Raw genomic sequence first — 19,633 nt, 5'->3', positions numbered from 1 at the left:
TTGCTACATCCGTGTTTTACATTGCTATTTTCCATTTTCCCTTCTGCAGAATCATGGCTGCCATTGTAACATGCTGTATATATATAGAGGTGGCAGAGCTGATACTGTGTCACAGCTGAGAATGGTCCTTAAAGGACTTACAACCTCAGAGCTCATCACCTGGCATGCTGCTGCCCCCATGTGTAGAAGCAAAGGCTAGCCTCGTGGAGGATGTGGAGAAAAGGTGGCTGAGATGGCGTGGCGTGCCATCTACAGCCATGAGCAAACTCAGTTGAGCCTGGCGGGCCAATTTACCCGCATTCAACTCAGTTGAATGCGGGTAAATTGTTGACCTGCCAAATCAGGAGCACACAAAATGGTCGTTATTGTAAGTCTTTAAATTGGGGGTGGTGGTGCAGCAACAAATCCTGAAACAACAGGTATACATTTCCCCTAACCTTTTTGTTTTAGACATACATTTCATGAATGGCATATTGCTGGAGTTTTAAAAAATCCAATCTGATAGGATGTGTTATTTAATAGCTAGATGCAATCTTTTCATATTTATTTATTAAAAATTTTTTTAGTTGTTGATGGACATTTATTTTATTTATTTATATGTGGTGCTGAGAATCAAACCCAGTGCCTCACAGATGGTAGGCAAGTGCTCCACCACTGAGCTACAACCCCAGCCCAGTCTTCATATTTAATTATTGCAATGCTTATTCCATTAAAAGAGAAAATTCCTGAGCTGGTAACAGTAGTGCATACCTGTAATCCCAGCTAGTTGGGAAGCTAAGACAGGAAGATTGGAAGTTTGTTGCCAGCTTGGGCAATTTAGCAAGACTGTCCCGAAATAAAATAAAAGGCTGGAGATGTAGCTCAATAATAAAGTACCCCTGGGTTCAATCCCCCAAAAAGGGGGTGGGAAGATTCCTTAGGCCACTTATGTCAAATAGAATTTATCTGAGCAAAGAAAAAAACAAAGTAAAACAAAACTAAATGACTCATGAACCAGAGCAGATTCACAGAATTCCAACAATGGCATCTGAGGGTCATTACAGAACAGAAGTGATGCATAGAAAACAACTTCATTGGCTATAGCTTAGTCAATCAGCAAGTTGCTGGTTAGCATTTAACCAACCAAAGCTCAGGCATGACCCTTAAACTCCATATTGACTTGATCTCTTGGGTTCGGGGCAGGTGCTCCATCCAAATCCATGGCCTCCCACAAATTTTAGTTAACAGTGCTTATATTTTATTTTGGGTTTTCTAGTTACCATGCTGTGTTAATTTTTTATTGTTGCTATAATAAATTACCACAAATTTAATGGTTTAAAACAACACCAACTTATTGTCTTACTATTACAGATTCTAGGGATTAGGACATGATGTTTTGGGTGGGGGAGAATGGGGGCCTTTATTCCATTTACCACACACCCCTTCTTGTTTCTTCTTTTCCCCCGCCTCTTTTTTTTTTTTTTTTTTAAACAAATGGGATACATGTTGTTTCTCTGTTTGTACATGGCGTAAAGGCATACCATTTGTGTAATCATAAATTTACATAGGGTAATGTTGTTTGTTCCCCGCCTCTTAATCTATGAGGATGCTCCTAGCTGCAAGAACAGAGACCCCAGTAAAAGTGACTTAACTGACAGCACATTGGAGGTCTCATGTCAGTGGGTACCCAGAGGAAGAACAGGCTGTGTCACTGCCCACCCTGGTACTTTCTCTCCCTGCAGTCTGCTGTCTGCAGTATCAGCTTCATCCCAGGCTGATACTGCAAGTGACCAAGGGATGGTTTCTTGGAGTCACTGATGCTGGAAACGTCCTATTCACACCCACTGCAGGAGAGCGAGCCGATTACCCACATTTGGGGCTGGGTAATTCTTTATTGTGGGGGCTGAATTATGCACTGTCCAGTGTTTGGCAGCCTCCCTGGCTTCCTCCTACTAGATGCCAGCAGCTGCCTCAAGATTGAGACAACCAAAAATGCCTCTAGGCATTGCCAAATGTCCCTGGGGGTCAAAATTGCCACCAGATGAAAATCAGATATGTTTACTGACCTTAATAGGCTCACAGGCCCACATCTTGAACCAATTCTGGGGATAAGGGCATGTGATACTGTGTTTGACTTAATCAAATTTGGGTTTAGGCTTGAAGGTGAAATCAGCTTCCCCCAAAATGCCTGGCAGTGACTGGGCTTGGGGTTCAGCTACAGGGTCCACCACACCTGGTTTTGGCATAGGTTTTCTTTGATCCTTCTCTTTTATGTGTCTGTTGGTTATTCTTTAAATAAATGCATATATTCAAGTTTGTGAATTTCTAATAATATATACTGTTAATCAGAATCCATCTCTTGAAAAAGGCAAGAACAAGGGAGTCTGAGATAGCTTTAACTTCCTTCTAGAATTCCCTACTGTCAACTTCCACACCCTACTGTTTAGATTAATGTTGACATTTTTAACATGAGCAATAATTAGATGTTTAGCATGCTTTACTATCACTTCTTACTGCTAACTTATTATTACTTCTCATATCCCATTATCTTTCCTGGATTCATCGTGTTTGTGCAAGTGTGTCGTGTGTATGCACGGCATCTTTGGATCTGTGAAATTCTTGGCTATTTTTCAAAGAAACATTGTTTCTTATCTATTCTGTAGTAGCAACTTCTGGAATTCTTTTAATGAATGTTGGGAATTCTTAGGTCTCATCTTTCATATCAGTTAACTTTTCTTTCCTCCCTTCTCCCTTGCCCTGCATTCTGGGAATGTTCTTCTGCCTAATCTTCTAGTTTACTATTTTTCCATTTACTTGATATATTCTCTATTCTTCTCATCCACTCATTCATGAGTTTTGAATTTCCTTGGATTCATATTTACATTTCAGAACTGTCTAGTTGATTGCATTCCATAACTAACTTTTTATCTTGTGGATGTGATGTATTCCCTATATCTTGAAAGAAATTGTTTATTTAAAGATGTGAACTTTATATGCAAGAAATTAATGCTAGTGACTAAAAACCAACGAAGTGCTCCAAAGGCAGTGGACCAACATGATGAAAATATTTCTCATTCCTAAAAAGACAACTAAAAAAAACAAAAAAAGACCAATGGAAAGGCAGTGTGCTTTGCACAGCCATGTGGGGACCTGATTGACAGAAAGTGACAGAGGATCTTGCCTCTTTAACCATGTCACTTCTAGTATTGCCTGACCATTAGCATCCAGTGGGTGGAAAGGGGAAAAGAAAGGGTGGTGGCCCTTACAGACCAGTCCTGGCTTGAGGGGTGTGGACCATGTTGTGCACATTCTACTGTCTGGAACCCACTCACGTGGTCTTACCTAACTCAGGGGCATATGGTTAACGTCCTAGCTGTTTCTGGTGAGAAAGCAAAGCAGGCTTCATAAATTGCTTGCTAGCTTTTGCCACAAAGTCCTGGGTGGCCTAGGATTTCTCCCAAGTATTATCATTCATCTCTGGGTTTCACTTTGATGACCTTGGTTTTCCCCCAGGGCTTAGTGATCCTTGTGCAAAGTTGTTTTTGTGATTGGCCTTCCCTCTTTGCAGAGCATGCTTGGGGGAAGAGGAAAGAATTGTTGTCCAGGGCCATGATGGGGAGTCAATGGGGGACCCTGTACTGCCTGTTGCTGCTTCAGTGCCCCGAGTAATTTCCCTAGCAGTCACCCGGGGTCCCTCCTACATCTTCACCCCCCACTGGGTAGGAAGCACCCTTTGGCTGCTCCCAGTGCCGTGGAAGGACGCTGCTCTCGACTCCCCTGTGCGTCCCAGTCTGCAACCTCCTTCTTCTGTCTAATCTTGCTTTCTTTTAGTCATCCCTTCCAGGTTCCATTCCTCAGACGCCTTCCAGTTCCAGGTCCAGTGAAATTCCCTCTTCTTGTGTTCTAGTATATTTATGTGTTTATTTAGTTCATATTTACATATTTAATTTGTCAGGTTTAGTATTCGATATTTTTAAAAACTGCCAACCTGTTTCCCAAAGTAGTGGCACTGTTTTCCATTCCCTCCAGCCATGAGGGAGGCTTCCGATTGCCACACATCCTTGTGGCATTTGCTGCGGTCTGTCTTTTAGACCCCACCATCTCACATTCTCAATTCCATACTCATTTCTCAGAACTCCATGGACACGGTTGATATTTGGACCTGCTGCTCACCCTACAGTCCTCAGCCAGTCCTCTCTTCAAGGAACCAGCCAGGAACAATTTCTTCTGGGATCAGCGTGTGATGTGAAGTCTGAGGGTTCACTAGTACAACAGCAGTAACATCATCTCTGGCTACCACTGAGTGGTACTAGTTAACAAGACCCTGTGCAAAGCACCATAGCTCTCTTGTTCAATCCCCATGAACTGAACTGTAGCTCCAAATACTAACTGGTATCCCCAAGGTTACATGGCTGGTAAGGCCCCAGGATATAAATGAATCCATGCCCACCTGCACATGTGCTTTTTCCACTGTGTGACTTCAGTGAATATTGTGGTATAGAGCTTCTAAAGTTACTAAGTCAAAATGGCATACAGTTAAAATCAAATTAGAGTGGGGCATGGTGGGGCATGCCTGAAACCCCAACGGCTCAGGAGATTGAGGCAGGCAGATTTCAAGTTGGAGACTAACTTCAGCAACCGAGTGAGACCCTGGCTCGAAATAAAATTAAAAAAGGGTTGGGGTAGCTCAGTGATAGAATGCCCCTGGGTTCAATCCCCAGTATCACCAAAAACAAAACAAACAAAGAAAAATCGATTTAGAAAAATCTAAATCGACTATAAAGCAGAATATGCAGTCATTCCTGACACTAAGCTTGGGAGCCACTGTGCCAGACTCAGCAAAGGAAATATCAATAGAAAAGTGCATGTGATGAACGCTTGGCCATTTGGCCCATTGGCTTTTAAGATATTGCTCTCATTCCTGGGTGAGTGGAGGATGGGTGGTATATCCCAGGAAGGTTCTTGTTGGCCTGCAGGGCCATTGTGTTCTATGTGACATTAAGCCTTTGTGTCAATTGCAGTCTTTCAGCTCCAAGCTCACTTGCTACACTCTGCATCATGAGTCCCGGCTGGGAATCTGCAGACACTGTTTGGGCTTTGCCAGCTGCCTCTGTGTTAGGCTCTGCCCAAAGGAGGGGAAGAGAGGGATGCTGCTACTGAGGAGGCTGAGGCAGGAGAACCACAAATTCGAGGCCTGTTCAAAATAAATTAAAAGGGCTGGGGATGTAGCTCGGTGGTAGAGTGTTTGCTTAGCTTGTGCAAGGCCCTGGGTTCAACCCCCAGGACTGCAAAACAAAAGTCAAAAAATGCAAAACAACCACAACCCTTCCCCCCAACCAAACAACAAAAAAGAAATTTGAGAGAGAAATCACTGAAGATTGAGGTAGAAGAAGGGAGTGGTCCTTCCCCAGTTGCTTCCTGTCTGCCACCTCTGCAGGCGCCATAAAAAGATTTGCTTATGACTGGAATTTGTGGTTCAGAGAGGGTTAGGCTCTAAGATGGAGGCATCAGATAATAAAACTGCTTGGACCTCCAAAACCGCCTCATTAGTGTGATCGAAGTTGGCTGTTCGCTCAGCTGCAGCCTGCTTCCCAGCTAAGACTCTGCTGGGCAGGGCAGGGCAGGACAGCTGAGGAGAGGCCCGGCTTGTCAGCTTTTGAAGACTCTCTGCAAATAGAACAGCAGGTTTATATCTCTCTTGCTTCACAGGCAGAAGTTCCTTTGGGAGACATTCACAGACCAGCTTTGCCCTGAGCTTCAGCTTAGTTTATGTATCTGCTACATTTCCATTTTCTCCCGCTTCAGGGCCAGTGGGCTGTCCCTCCCTCCTTCTTCCCATGGAGACACTCTACAGCTGGCTGGTCTTCTTCCGGTCTTTGCCAGAGGCCATGGACTGCTATCAAATTAGTCTGCGTTAGCCACTGTCTTCCTGAGTGTCCTGTGGCCTTTCCCTCATGCTTCCTGGCATAGATTTGCATGCTGCAGATGAGAATGCACATGTGTTGGTTCTCACCAGTCCAGGGAGTGATCCAGTGTCACATATTTGGTAGCCCAGGTGTTATGGAGAAATGCATATCTGCTCCCTACAAATTAAAAAATGGAGAAAATCAGTGACTTCATTCTATCACTTCCGCAACTTAATAAAAAAGACCAAAGCTCAAAAGCCAAAATCAAACAAGCCAAACCCCAAACAAACGAACAAACTCCAAGTAAATAACCATTTCATAAAGCTATGCAATGGCCAATAAGCACATCAAAAAATGCTCAACATCATTAGTCGACAACAAGATACTATTACATACCCACAGAATGGCTAAAATGAAAAAAACAGACACCAAGTGTTGACAAAGATGTAGAGCTACCAGAACTCTCCATGAGAGGATAAAGGTAATTCATAATAAGAAAAAAAATTTGCAAATTATATATCTGATAAGGAATTCATATTCAGAATATGAAAGAACTTCTAAAACTCAAAACCGAAAACAAAACAAAACAAAAAACTACCAAAAATCCAATTCTTTAAATGTGTAAAAGATTTGAATAGTTGAGCATAGCAGTACACGCCTGTAATCCCAGCAACTTGGGAGGCCGAGGCAGGAGGATCCCAAGTTTGAGGCCAGCCTATGCAATTTAGTGGGACCCTGTCTCAAAATAAAATAAAAGGACTGGGGATGTGGCTCAGTGGTAGAGTGTCCCTGGGATCAGTCCCCAGTACCACAAATGAAATAAAACCAGACAAAAAGCAAAACACACAACACCTCTACCCTCGCCCCCTGCATCAGCAGCAAGAACAAAAGTAAAACAGAAAATAATTGGTGTTGGTGAATGTTAGCACAAAAAAAAAGAGAGAGAGAGACCGGGAAGAGTACAAACTCCATGGATCCGCTCTTTTATTCAGGAAGGAAGTCTCACACAGGAACAGGGGTGCAGGGATGAAATGGTGCTGTGGAACCAGGTTCCTGGTGGAAAGTGAGCCCCTGAACAAAGAAAGGGAGGGGGTTTACACAGGTTATTTTGAGGGGTGGTCTAATGAACATACGTCAGTTTTGGTCAGTTGGGAATGTGGCCCTTTCGGTCAAGGTCTGTGGACAGTGCCTAAGAAGGATTTTGCTTTGGAGGAGATAACGCCTCCTAGAGACTGGTTTCTTTTGAGGATGATAAACCTCCTCTCTGCCTGCAGCCAGCATCTGGGAAACATTGTCTTGGGAGATGAAGGCTGTCATTTTCACTCCCTTTTCTTGTCCTCAGTTTTCACTATTTTGGGAATTTTTATTCTCCATATCCATTAGTGAAGACGTGGAGCAAATGGAACTCTTGTGCATGGTTAGTGGGAATTTAAAATGGTACAGTTGCTGTGGAAAACAACATGGCAGTTAGTTAAAAGGTTAAACATAGAGTTAACCATATCTTCCAGCAATTTCACTTTGAGAGATACCCCAAAGAACTAAAAGCAAAGCCTCAACAGATTTTTTTTTTATATGTCACATAAAACCTTTAATTTCCCAGTGTATTTTTAAAGTTTTACTGGAAATTAAGTTGATGTACAAAAGTAGTTTTCACCTATAAAAAATTTTCAAAAATACATAAAAGTAAAGAAAATAATACAATAAATTCACAAATATCTCCTTAGTTTCAACAATTATTAACAAGTTTTCCCATCTTCTTTTAGTCCCAACACTTTTTTCCTGGAGAATTTTAATGCAAATCCCATTTAACACTATTTCACCTATCACTATTCTCAGTAGGTCACATACTTTAAAGAACCAGAATAATGGTATTTTAAAAATCAAATCAGTAAAATGGAACTTAAATTTTATATTGTATGGAGTTTCACTGCTTAAATGTTTGCTCAGAATTGGTCAATATTTTGGGGACTCTACACGAAATTATGGAATATCCAAGAAGAAAGATCTAAGGAATCATACTATGAAATCAAGTTAAGTATTTAATTGTCACTGAATAGAATATAAGTGCTTTGGGAATATAGTTGGCTGCTCTACAGATGTTTGTATACCAATATCCATAGCAGCATTATTCACAATAGCCAATACATGCAAGCAACTCACGTGTCCACTGAAAGATCAATAATATAGTCAAAATGTGGTGTCTACATGTAATCGAATATTATTTCACCTTAAAAGGAAGGAGGTAGGTCTTGGGGACATGACTTGGGGTGGGTATTTTGTCTCTGAAGAGTGGAGCTATCTATCTGGCTCCCTGGTATGATGCCCTGAGCTGCTTTCCTCTGCCACGGCCTTCTACCATGATGTTCTCCTCACCTCTTGCCCAGAGCAATGGAGTTGGCTCTCTATGGGCTGAGACCTCTGAAACCAAGAGTGTCACATAAACTTCTCTAAAATTGTTCTTGTCGGGTCTTTTGGTCACAGCAATGAAAAAGCTGACTGAAACACATGACTACCTAAAATAGTCAAATTTGTAGGGATAGAATGTAGAAAGGTGGTTACCAGGGGCTCAGGCTGGAGGAAATGAGGAGCTATTGTTTAATAGGTACAAAGTTTCAGTGGGGATGATGAAAAAGTTGTGAAGATGGAGATTGTACAACATTGTAAATGTATTTAATGTCACTAAATTATATACTTAAAATGGTTAAAATGGTAAATTTTATGTTGCATATATTATATTACAATAAAAGAAATGATAGTGGTGATGATCACACAATATTGTGAATGTACTAAATGTCCCTGAATTGTACGATTTAAAAATAGTTAAAATGGCTGGGTGTGGTGGTGCATGCCTGTAATCCAGTGACTTGGGAGGCTGAGGCAGGAGAATTTCAAGTTCAAAGCCAGACTCAGCAATTTAGTGAGACCCTAAGCAACTCAGTGAGACCCCGTCTCTAAATAAAGTACAAAAAAATGACTGAGAAAGATGTGGCTCAATCCCTGGTACTAAAAAGCAAAAAAACAAAAACTCTTAGCAGCTTTATTCCTAATAACTCCCAACAGGAAGGAGCCTAAGATGTGCATCCACAGGAGAATAGCTAAGCCAACGGGGCTACAAATGTCCAGTAGAAAATTATAGAAGTCATCCAACCAGTTGTTGGCTGAACAGATATGAACATAGGTTTTTCAGTGTGGTTGCTTGTCTTTCTTTGGCCCCACAAATTTTGACCAAGGGATCATTCTGAGTGCGAATGAGTTTTATGGCTGCTTCTGTTAAGACTCTTTCCCCTTCTCCCAAAGGGAAGTCCCCATCATTATCAGTGCTATAGCCTCCAAGACTTGCCTTCTTATATCTGGCCCATTAGGTTTGGGTCTGAACATTGTCAGGACTGAGGAACCATCCCTACCCTCAGCATGAGAAAATCTAGTTACCCGGAAGCCCCAGTATGCCTGGGTCCTAGTTTTTGTCTCTCCAGTGGTCACTGTGCTGGTTGATCTCTCCTATATTTCAAGGTAGGATCCTTTGGCCCTGGCTAGTATCTCTCTTGAAGGTGACCCCTGAGGAGCACCGTTCCCAATGGCAGATACTCCTGGGTCTCCTCAGGTGGCAAAATGAGCAATCTATTCTGTGTAGTGTTAAGGCAGGACTCCTCAGTTACACGGTCTGGTTTTGAATCTCAGCTTTACAATGTACTCTTGTAAATCACATAATGTCACTGCACCTCAGTTTCCTCATCTGTGAAAGGACTGATCACGCGCTTACTTCATAGTTGTTGTGGTGAGAGCTGTTGTGAGGATCAAATGATTTAGTAAGGTGTAAAGTTCCTGGAAATGTGCCTGGCACATGGGAAGCACAGTGCAAGAGTGTTTTTGGTACCTGTGTACCCCTGTGTTCTCCATATTCTTTGAAGGATTTTGTTCTCAAATGACAAGTGAAAAGAGTTTGTGCATGTTATATCAGCCAGGATCCAGGCCTGAGGCAGGACACTGCACCAGTTATCTGAATAGGGAAAATCCAGTGTTAAGAATTAGTAACTTGTGGGGCTGGGACTATGGCTCAGTGGTAGAGCACTTGCCTAGCATGCATGAGGCACTGGGTTTGATTCTCAGCACCGCATAAAAATAAATAAATAAAATAAAGGTGTTGTGTTCATCTACAACTAAAAATATTTAAAGAAAAGAATTAGTAACTTGTAAATGGGGATTAAGAATATAAGATTAGAACAGGGTATGGTGAAGCACACCTGTAATCCCAGCGATTTGGGAGGCTGAGGCAGGAGGACTGCAAATTTGAAACCAGCCTGGGCAATTTAGTGAGACCATCTAAAACAAAAACAAAACAGAGAAAGAAAAGAGTTGGAGATGTTGCTCAGTGATAGAGTGCCCTTGGGTTCAATCCCAAACCAGGAACAAAACCAAAAACAAAAAACCCCCAAGAATAACAGATAAAAGGAGCAGCCACTAGCTCTAGGGCTGACACAGAGAAGTAAACCCTCTCCTCCCACCCCTCCCCACCTAGGCTGAGATCCAGACTTCTGGGGTGAGGGTGTGGTAGCGGCTCAGTGGGTGGCAGAGAAGTTGGCTGAGGTGCTGTAGGCCGGGCTGGCAAGCAGGAAACTGTCTGCTGGGTTCTGGGAAGACGCCCACTGGCAGCTGTGCTATAAGAGCCAGAAGAAAAGTACTGGACCCAGGAAGAGGCCCCTTCAGTGTTCCTCCTGTACCTTTACTGGCAAGGCCTAATGATGGCACCAGCTGACACAGGACCTGGGATGTTGGGCCCCACTCCAGGATCACAGAGCTTGTCAAAGAAGGGCACATTTGAAGCAAAGAAGCACTAAGTTGACTGGTTCCCCTCCCATCTGTGTTCTCATAATTTAAAACATCGAACAGAGAATTTTCCCAAATCATGTCTTATGTATTTATAGTACTGCAAAAGGGAGCTATGGTAGGGTGACCATATGCTCCAGATTGTGTGGGACAGTCACAACTCATGCTTTTGGTCGAATATTATTAATACTGCCCCCTTTCATTCTCAGAATGTCCCCTTTTGGAGGAGGTAATGTGGTCACACTAGTTAGGGATGTATCAGCTTCTATCGAATCCTCCCACTGAAAGTAGCAAGAAAATCTATAACTACCAGAAGCAGCAGTAGCAGCAGTAACAAAATCCCCCCAAAACAAAAAACAAAAAACAAATTGTTTAGAGGCAATAGTGAGCTTCCAAGTTCATCCAGGAGTTAAGGGGCTGGGATTTCCTGTGGCGAGCTTGGTACCGAGTCACTTTCCTCCTTGAAGCATTTGATGGGTTGTAAGTGGAAGGAACCAAGACACTGCAAAGCTGAGCAGAAAGCAGTAGCCAACAAGAGGAATATATGATAAAAAATGTACACGTGAGTCCATCTAAAAGAGCTATTTTTTTAAGTATAAAAATAAAAATTCTATGTGACATAAAAGTACTGTTACATCTAAAATGGTAGCATTCCCTCCCTTAATGATACATACAATGATGGTTCATTTTACAATGTAGGGCATTTTAGATCAGATGAAACATTTGTTCACAAGTGTGGATGTTTCTATAGGGGAGAAACCTATAGAATCTGCTGGGTCAAAGGACAAATGCTTTTAAAACTTAGATAGGTTTATAAAGAACTTAGAAAACTTTATACCAAAAATACAAAGAACCCAAACAATAAATGGGCTAAGGAACTGGGCAGGCACTTCACAGAAGAAGATATACAGGTGATAAACAAATATATGAAAAAATGCTTATCATCCCTAGTAATTAGAAAAATGCAAATTAAAACTACCCTAAGATTTCATCTAACTCCAATTAGAATGGCTACTATCAAGAACACAAGCAATAATAAGTGTTGGTGTGGATGTAGGGAAAAAGGCACACTCATACATTACTGGTGGGATTGCAAATTGGTGCAACCACTCTGGAAAGCAGTATGGAGATCCCTCAGAAAGCTTGGAATGGACCCACCATTTGACCCAGCTATCCCACTCCTCGGTTTATACCCAAAAGACTTAAAATCAGAATACTACAGTGATACAGCCACATCAATGTTCATAGCAGCTCAATTCACAATAGCTAGAATGTGGAACCAACCTAGATGCCCTTCAGTAGATGAATGGATAAAGAAACTGTGGTATATACACAATGGAATATTATTCAGCCATAAAGAAGAATAAAATTATGGAATTTACTGGTAAATGGATGAAGCTGGAAAATATCATGCTAAGTGAAATAGGCCAAGCCCATAAAAACCAAAGGCTGAATGTTTTCTCTAAGTGGATGGTGATACATAATGAGGGGGGTTGGCGGGGGAGAAGAATGAAGGAACTTTGGATGGTGTAGAGGAAAATGGGGTGGGAGGGGGTGTGAGATGGAAAGATAGAATGAAACAGACAGTGTTACCCTATGTATATGTATGATTACATGCATGGTGTGAATCTACATTGTATATAATCATAGAAATGAAAAGTTGTACCCCGTTTGTGTACAATGAATCAAAATACAGTCTGTAAAAATTTAAAAAAATTTAGTTAAAACCCTTGGATTCTGCTAAAGTGTCTTAAAAACCAAACCAAACTGAACAGTCTCCATTTCCCCACACTCTCATCAACACTGCATGTTACCAGTCTTTTAAATTTTTTCCCATCTGACCTGCTTTCACCATTTCTTCCTTTTGATTGGATCCAGAGTGAAGGGATGGGCGCTTCCTCAGTTTACCACCCTGCTACACTCTGTGAAATCTGCTCAGACTTTGGAGAACTTGGGCCTTGGGACCCACTCATCTGTCTCCTCCTATGGGAAATAAAGGGTCATTTCCCCACACAGGGCTGGTTAGGCTCAGGGACTGTCTGGACAGGAAGGACTTTGGGCTTAGTCAAAAGCAGGGGGTTCTGAAGAGCATTCGAGAGAGTTCATTCCATGAAAGATGGCAGTGGTATTTTTTGTTGTTCTATTTAGAATAATAATAATTAATTATTAAGCCCCCCACACACACACTTAAAATTGAATCACTTTGCGAGCCTCTGGATACATGTTGATCAATACACACAGCACTTCCTGAACGCCAGACATCTGTCCATGTGACAGCTGCCCTGGTGGCTCCTCAGGTGGGTTTCAACTTCTCTATAGCAATATTTTTGAGTCATAGTTAAAATAAATATAAAAAATACAATTACTGGGCTGAGGCTGTGGCCCAGTGGCAGAGCGCTTGCCTAGCATGTGTGAGGCACTGGGTTCGAGTCTCAGCACCACATATAGATAAATAAAAAGAAAGGTCCATCTACAACTAAAAAAAAATTAAAAAAAAAAATACAATTACTGAAACAAAGCAAATGAGGACCACAAAATAATTTTGTAAAAGTGAATCAAGATGATCTTCATTTACTAGACCCACAAATTTAATTCTACTAATCAGACTGTTTATATGGCTCATCATGATGTCTCTTGCATATCAGAAATTAAAGCCATAAATAAAAAATACAATGACTGTTATATCCAGTTCGACCTTTCATTATTAGGAAGAAAGACCAGATATACCCACTTTGTTACTTGCAGAATGGTACTTGCATACAGCAATCCTTCTGTTTTATTTCATCATTTAGACATGAAAACATGAAAGTAGTAAAAATATACCAGTTTTTTTTTTTAAGTGCAAAAGGCATAAATTTCAAACATTCACTTAGGAAAGCAGTTTTTGTCTATTTCTGATGTTATAATGAGTCATTAAGTTTCATACATTTTAATATACAGTACATTTGTCCCAATACCAAATATGACATGTTATTTTAAAAGTTTTTCTGTTAATAAACATGCCTTCCTCTTACATAATTAAACATTTTATATTACTTGGAAAATGAAAAGTGCTGAGGCTAGTCTTTTTATTTTACAGGCACTACTGTTTTAAAATTACACATGGATCTAAACTAAATTTGACTTTATTTAAAAATCACTCCTTTATTATGTATCTTGCACAATCTATTAAATGATTAAAATAATTTAATGGTGATGTTAAGAGTTACATGATACAAGAAGTTTTCCAGTCAAGATGGACTGGAAAGCTCTTATCTAGTTTAATTCTTTCATGTATTTATTTGGTATCTATTTTGTCTCTACAAAGACCCATACATTTACCAATTCATATCAATACATATGATATTCTTTACAAGCTTTACTTTCTTTTAAAATGCTTTTATAAACCTAAGTACCCTTTACAATTTACTCAAACCTGTATGTAAGTTTTGTATTAAATCCCGTTTGATATCACAGTAATCTTTACAACAAAAAATCTGTCTTTTGAACACCACTTTACATAAGCTTAATTCTAGCCTACTTTGGAGCCATCTTAACATGAAGAAGGATGAGAGCAGAGCCTTAGCTTAGGTGGGACTGGACTCTTGACAAATTTTAAGTGTTTTATTTTTGAAGTTCATTTTTGTCTCTTTTTAAAAGAATCATTCTACAAAGTTCTCCTGTAGTTTCCTGAGTCTACCTGAATATCAGTGAACATAACGCACCATCACCTCTGAAACATAAATCAAACGGAACGGCTAAGAGACCACTTAACTTCCTTTTTGTGGACAAAGTGGCAAAATGTTTTCACATTCCACATTGTCAACCTTAACACAAATCAGGCTCTCCTTATACATTCCTCATTTTAGAGAGGGGGAAATGAGTTCCGGAGGGAATGAGACTTATTTAAGATCTCTTATGACTGAAGAGGATCACAACTAAGACTCCCCGTTCATTGCTCTTTAGAGGCAATCTGGGTGCAGGTAAGTGATTTGTAGGTGTCAGGAGGCTTATCCTTTTGTTTCAGACCCTGTCCCTGTTCAACATTACCCGCTCTAGGTTCCTCCCTTAGGAAACTTGATTTCCTTGGGGCTAAGCTATTGAAGTTCCTTTTGTGAGGTGCTGCCTTCCTCTTGCACACAGTTAGGATCCATCACTACCTTCTGAACTAGTAACGGAGAAGATCCATGAAAGGTGGGGTGGGAGAGAGGGAAGCTGGGTTGTCAATGGCAACTCTGCTGCTCTTGGTTTACCAGGTGGGCTTTGCCTAAGAGACTCGGGAGGGAGGAAGGTCAGATTCTGCAAATGCTCTGGGATTTGAGAAGATGCAGTGAATGAGTTCATGCATTATTTTCTTGTTTACCAGGAAAAGAAACCCCTTCAATTTAGGAAAAAAATTATCCCTACCCTGCAGCAAGTCATGCATTTCCCTTTTCAGCCTGTTTCAACTTTCGGGAGGAACTTATTTCAAAGGAATAAGAGTGCTCTGCCGTCCTTGATTTACCTGGACTTGCCCACACAGGCTCCAAGGAGCCCTAACCCTGGCATGTTGTAAACAACCCTGCAGCCCACCACCTGCCTGGTAGCTGATGGGATCTTGCAGGGTACCAACTATTCCCTTTCCGAACTGCTCTTGATGTGTGTCTCTTGGACACAGTCTCACCTGGCTTTTTTGGGGGGGGTACCAGGAATTGAACTCAGGGGTGCTTAATCACTGAGCTACATTCCTAGTCGTTTTTATTTTTTGAGACAGGGTCTCACTAAGTTGCTTAGGGCCTTAGCAAAATTGGTGAGGCTGGCCTGGAACTTACAACCCTCCCATTTGGCTTCAGTCACTGGGATTACAGGTGTGTGGCACCACACCCAGCTCAGCAGGCTTCTTTCTCTAGGTGGGTAATCCAGTTTGCACATGACACTGAGCTTTCTACAAAAAACTTCAGGAGGCCCCTGCTCTACACAGAATCTGTTGCTGCCTCCTTGTCAACCTGACTGCTTGTTATGTCTTCTGCTTGAATTTCAAGGCCTTTTACACTCTGATACCAAACTACTGCGTGACATTTTTCACCCTAATATAACCTGTCATCATCAAGGTGTCGACACCCATGACCTTAATTCTTCCCCCATGGCTTGTGCATGCTGATTCTTTTCATCAAGTGCCAAGATTATTCTGTTGTTTGCTCTTCTGGGAGAGCAGAGGTCACCAAACAAGGTGACCAACATGTGGGCACCAACAAGATGAGTGGGACAATCCTGAAGGAAGAAACTGAGGGAGTGGTGGGCAAATTATGGGGGTGCTGCTGCTATGCCCCTGGGAGGATGCGGGTTCCCAGTGGAGTTATCAAAGTATGCAGAGTGCCTAGGGGTGACAAAAACACTCAAATTTTAGTTTTTGAAAATGAATAGAAAAAATGAACATATGTGAATAATATAAATCCAGCCCGGATTTATAAAGCTAATCTTTATACCATTGCAGTTGTAAAGTAACTTTTTAAAAAAATTCTTCTCTCTCTTTTTTGGTATTGGGGATTGAATGCAGGGGTGCTTTACCATTGAATTACATCCCCAGCCCTTTAAAAAAAAATTTTTTTTTTTTTTTTTTTTTTTTTTTTAGAGTAGTTAAATTGCAGAGGCTGGCTTGGAATTTGTGATCCTCCTGTCTCAGCCTCCCCAATAATTGGGATTCCAATTTTGGGCCACCGGGCCCCGCTGAAACATTATTGTTTAAAACGAAGGAAAGGGGTCCGCAAAGACAAAAGCATGGACCAGAGTAGTCATAATTCAGACCTGGGTACAGTGTTTTTAAAAAAAGAAATGGATCTTCGGATATTCATATCAGATCTCTTGATTTCAAGTACTGAAAGTTGGTTTTAAAATTAAAGAGAACAAAAAATAACATTTTGTGGCCCAATAAAACACGCAGGGTTCAGGGAGATGCTGAAACCTCTCCAAGATCACGGTGATCTTCGTGTCCTCGGAATGCAAGTGGCTTGACTCGACTTCGGGGACACCCCTGCTGCCGGGAGTGCCCGAGCTCTAGCTCTGGATGCGAGAGGGGCCGGAGATCGCCCGGCGGGTGTGGCGGGGCTCCAGGCGGCCCTACGGCGCTGGCCTGGAAGGTCGGTCGCCGCCCCGCGCAGCCCAACCTTCCTGCCCGCGCGCGCCGCCGGCAGAGGCCGCCCTCGACCCACTGGGTCCAGAGGCACCGACACGTTCGTCCAAATATTTCCGGGCTTCTGCAGACGGCCCGGCCGCCCGCACCGCGCGGAAACTCGGTCGCGCCTTCCAGCGCACTTCTCGGCTGGGGTCTTCGGGCAGCGAGCGGCTGCCTCTGGGTATCTGCGTCTCCGAGTCTGGGCCACGCGGCCCGGCCCCGCCCCTCGGCTCGCGTCACCACAGCCGCGAGGCCAGCCTGCCGGCCCCTCGGGGCTGGGTCTTGCCCTTCGCAGCCCGCTCCAGGGAGGCGAAGCCCCACTGAGTACGCGGTGTTGGCTCGTGGCCACCGGGACCAGGCCGCCTCTCCCACGGCGCTGCCGGGCCCCAGTGGCTCACTGGTTCGGACATGCTAACCTGCATTTCAACCCCGAGGGGGACACTCGCAGGACTGTCCAGCTCGCTGGGCTCGGAGTAGCCGGGCAGCAGCTCTGTGCCCAGTCGGGGGTTGCAGAGGACCGGGTCCGAGCCGCGAGCGGCAAACGCGCATGCTCCGCAGAGGCCCGCACCCGGCCGAGTGAACCCTGATAGAGCTATCGCGAGGGCGGCTAAGCGGAGCTCCAGTGGCGCAATCGGTTAGCGCGCGGTACTTATACAGCAGTACATGCAGAGCAATGCCGAGGTTGTGAGTTCGAGCCTCACCTGGAGCACGACCCTTTTGGACATCCGCACGCTCCATTTTATCTCCTTACCGGAAGGAGCTAGTTTCTCTTTAGTCTTCTCGGTTCCTGTCTTGTAACTACTCCGTCTCAGGTCGCGCTCGGCCGGGGGCAGGAAGCACTTCGCGTGGAACGTTATACCGTTTTCCCATTCTATTTGTCACCGTGCACCATCCAGCGCTCGAACCCAGCCGTCCATTTATTGCCCCCCCCCCCAGTCGTTCTTCGGTGGGTCTTTAATGGCATTCTGCCCCAGGGATGCGGCCCGGAGGTGCCTGGGCACCTTGCGGGGCATCGGGATCGAATGCCCCGGGTGCTCCTCTCGCAGAGTGAGCCCGACTTCACGGCGCCGGGAATGAGACCTGGGGTCTCGGCAGCGGTGCTCGCCCCCGGGCGGGTGCAGCCAGGCCACCACTCTGGGTGTTGCGGCCCGAGGCGCAGAAGAAGAGCCGGGGAGGATCTGCTCCCTTGCCTTCTAGCTAGCGGTAACCCCCTCCTCAGTATCCTTCCTGGGTCCGCACGGACCCCCCCCCGCCTGCGGGCCCTCCTCCCCGTCGCAGGCACTTCGCCCTCGGGGTAGCTGTGCAGTTTAGGAAAAGTGCCTGGGGCGCTGCTTCTCCCCCGCGCTGTCACTCTGAAATGGCGGTAGCTAGCGGACTAGAGAGGAGACGTTTTCTAGGGCTATTCGAATGACAAGCCACAAATCCGGGGTCAGAAGTTTTCTCCGGAGGCAGGACATCAGCCTCCCCACGCCCGTGGTCAGTGGGGTTGGGGCCAGCTGGAGCTCCTCTGCGGCTGCTGTGAGGCGCCGGCCACCTGGTCGCAGGGCTGGGGAGCGCGCCCTGCACAGGAGGCGTGGGCAAAGCGGAGCAAGTTCAGCTGCCAACGAGCGGCACAGGAGGCCTCGTGGACGTGATTTCTCGAAAGGGCGGTTTTCAGTCGCTTTTACGAAGCGAGGGTCGTTAAATTCGGGGATGGATATATTACCCAGAGTGGTGAAAAGCAGGGCCCAGAAAGCGCTCAGAGGTGGATGGAGTGTGGAGCTCTCGTCTCCTTCCTCGGCGCCCATCCCAGCCGTCGGTGGCTCTCGCCCACCCAGCCCCGGATTCCGGAGGAAGCCCGAGCCGCGGTGCTGTGAGCAAATCCGCCCACCTCACCTAATCCTGGTGCGCAGTGCCTCCGCCTTCGGCTCGAGGACTCGTTCCCTGCAGGAAAGCGGCGAGCCCCCTTGCAGAAATCCAGTTTAAGCTTGGAAATAAATATAATCTCTATCCATTAAAAAAAGTACTTATTTTCTTCTTAGAAAACTTTATTATAATATAATCACATATCGTATAATTTACCCATCTAAAGCGTACAACTCAATGACTTTTAGTGTATTTATAGATTTTTGCAACCATCACCTCAATTTTCGAATTGCCATCACTTTAAGAAGAAACCCTTTATCCCTTTAGCTCTACCCCTGAGAGTCACATAATCTCCTCACCTCACATCACTAATCCACTTTCTGTCTATGGAGTTCCTTGTTCTGAACTTCTTTAGGAATGGAGTCATACAGCATGTGGCCTTTTGTGACTGTTTCCCTCCCCCCCCATTGCCATAATGTTTTCAAGATTCATTCATTCATGTTGTATTATATAGCACTACTTACTTTATTTTGTTTTATATTTTTTGAGATGAGTCTCCTGTTGCCCAAGCTAGTCTGGAACTCCTAGGATGAAGACTTCTCCAGCTTCAGACTTCCAAACAACAGGGAATACTGAATGCTATTGGCATCACCCCAAGGGGCTCATTTCTTTTCATGACAGAATAATCTTCCATGTAGGGATTATTTTCACATTTGAACAGAGGAGAAAAGGCTGGCATTTTCAAAGAAAACTTGCTGAAGACTTCTTTTCCAGAGGGAATTAATTTTTAAAAGTACAAAGAATGAGAGTGACCAGATTTGCCAAGTTCACCTTTCTGACTTTCAGAAGTTTCTCACTGACCACGATGAACTGGTGAGCACAGAGAGAGCTGAACACAGAGCAGATTTCCTACAAGGGCAACCATAAATGAGTGAAAGATCATTCTATA

At 43.7% G+C, this 19,633-nt stretch overlaps 1 long non-coding RNA gene across 1 annotated transcript; it reads right to left on the bottom strand.

Moving 5' to 3' along the window:
- Positions 1-255: 255 nt before the first annotated feature.
- LOC306643569 lies at positions 256-18,769 on the bottom strand. The gene is made up of 3 exons (XR_013758984.1): positions 17,541-18,769; positions 1,570-6,062; positions 256-1,446 (listed from the first exon to the last, which is right to left on the bottom strand). It is a non-coding gene; the product is annotated as an uncharacterized lncRNA (long non-coding RNA).
- Positions 18,770-19,633: the final 864 nt, after the last annotated feature.

This window comes from Sciurus vulgaris, assembly GCF_902686455.1.
Source record: "Sciurus vulgaris genome assembly, chromosome: 14".
NCBI classification, from domain to species: Eukaryota; Metazoa; Chordata; class Mammalia; order Rodentia; family Sciuridae; genus Sciurus; species Sciurus vulgaris.
This window is presented reverse-complemented; position numbering and strand designations above follow the sequence as displayed.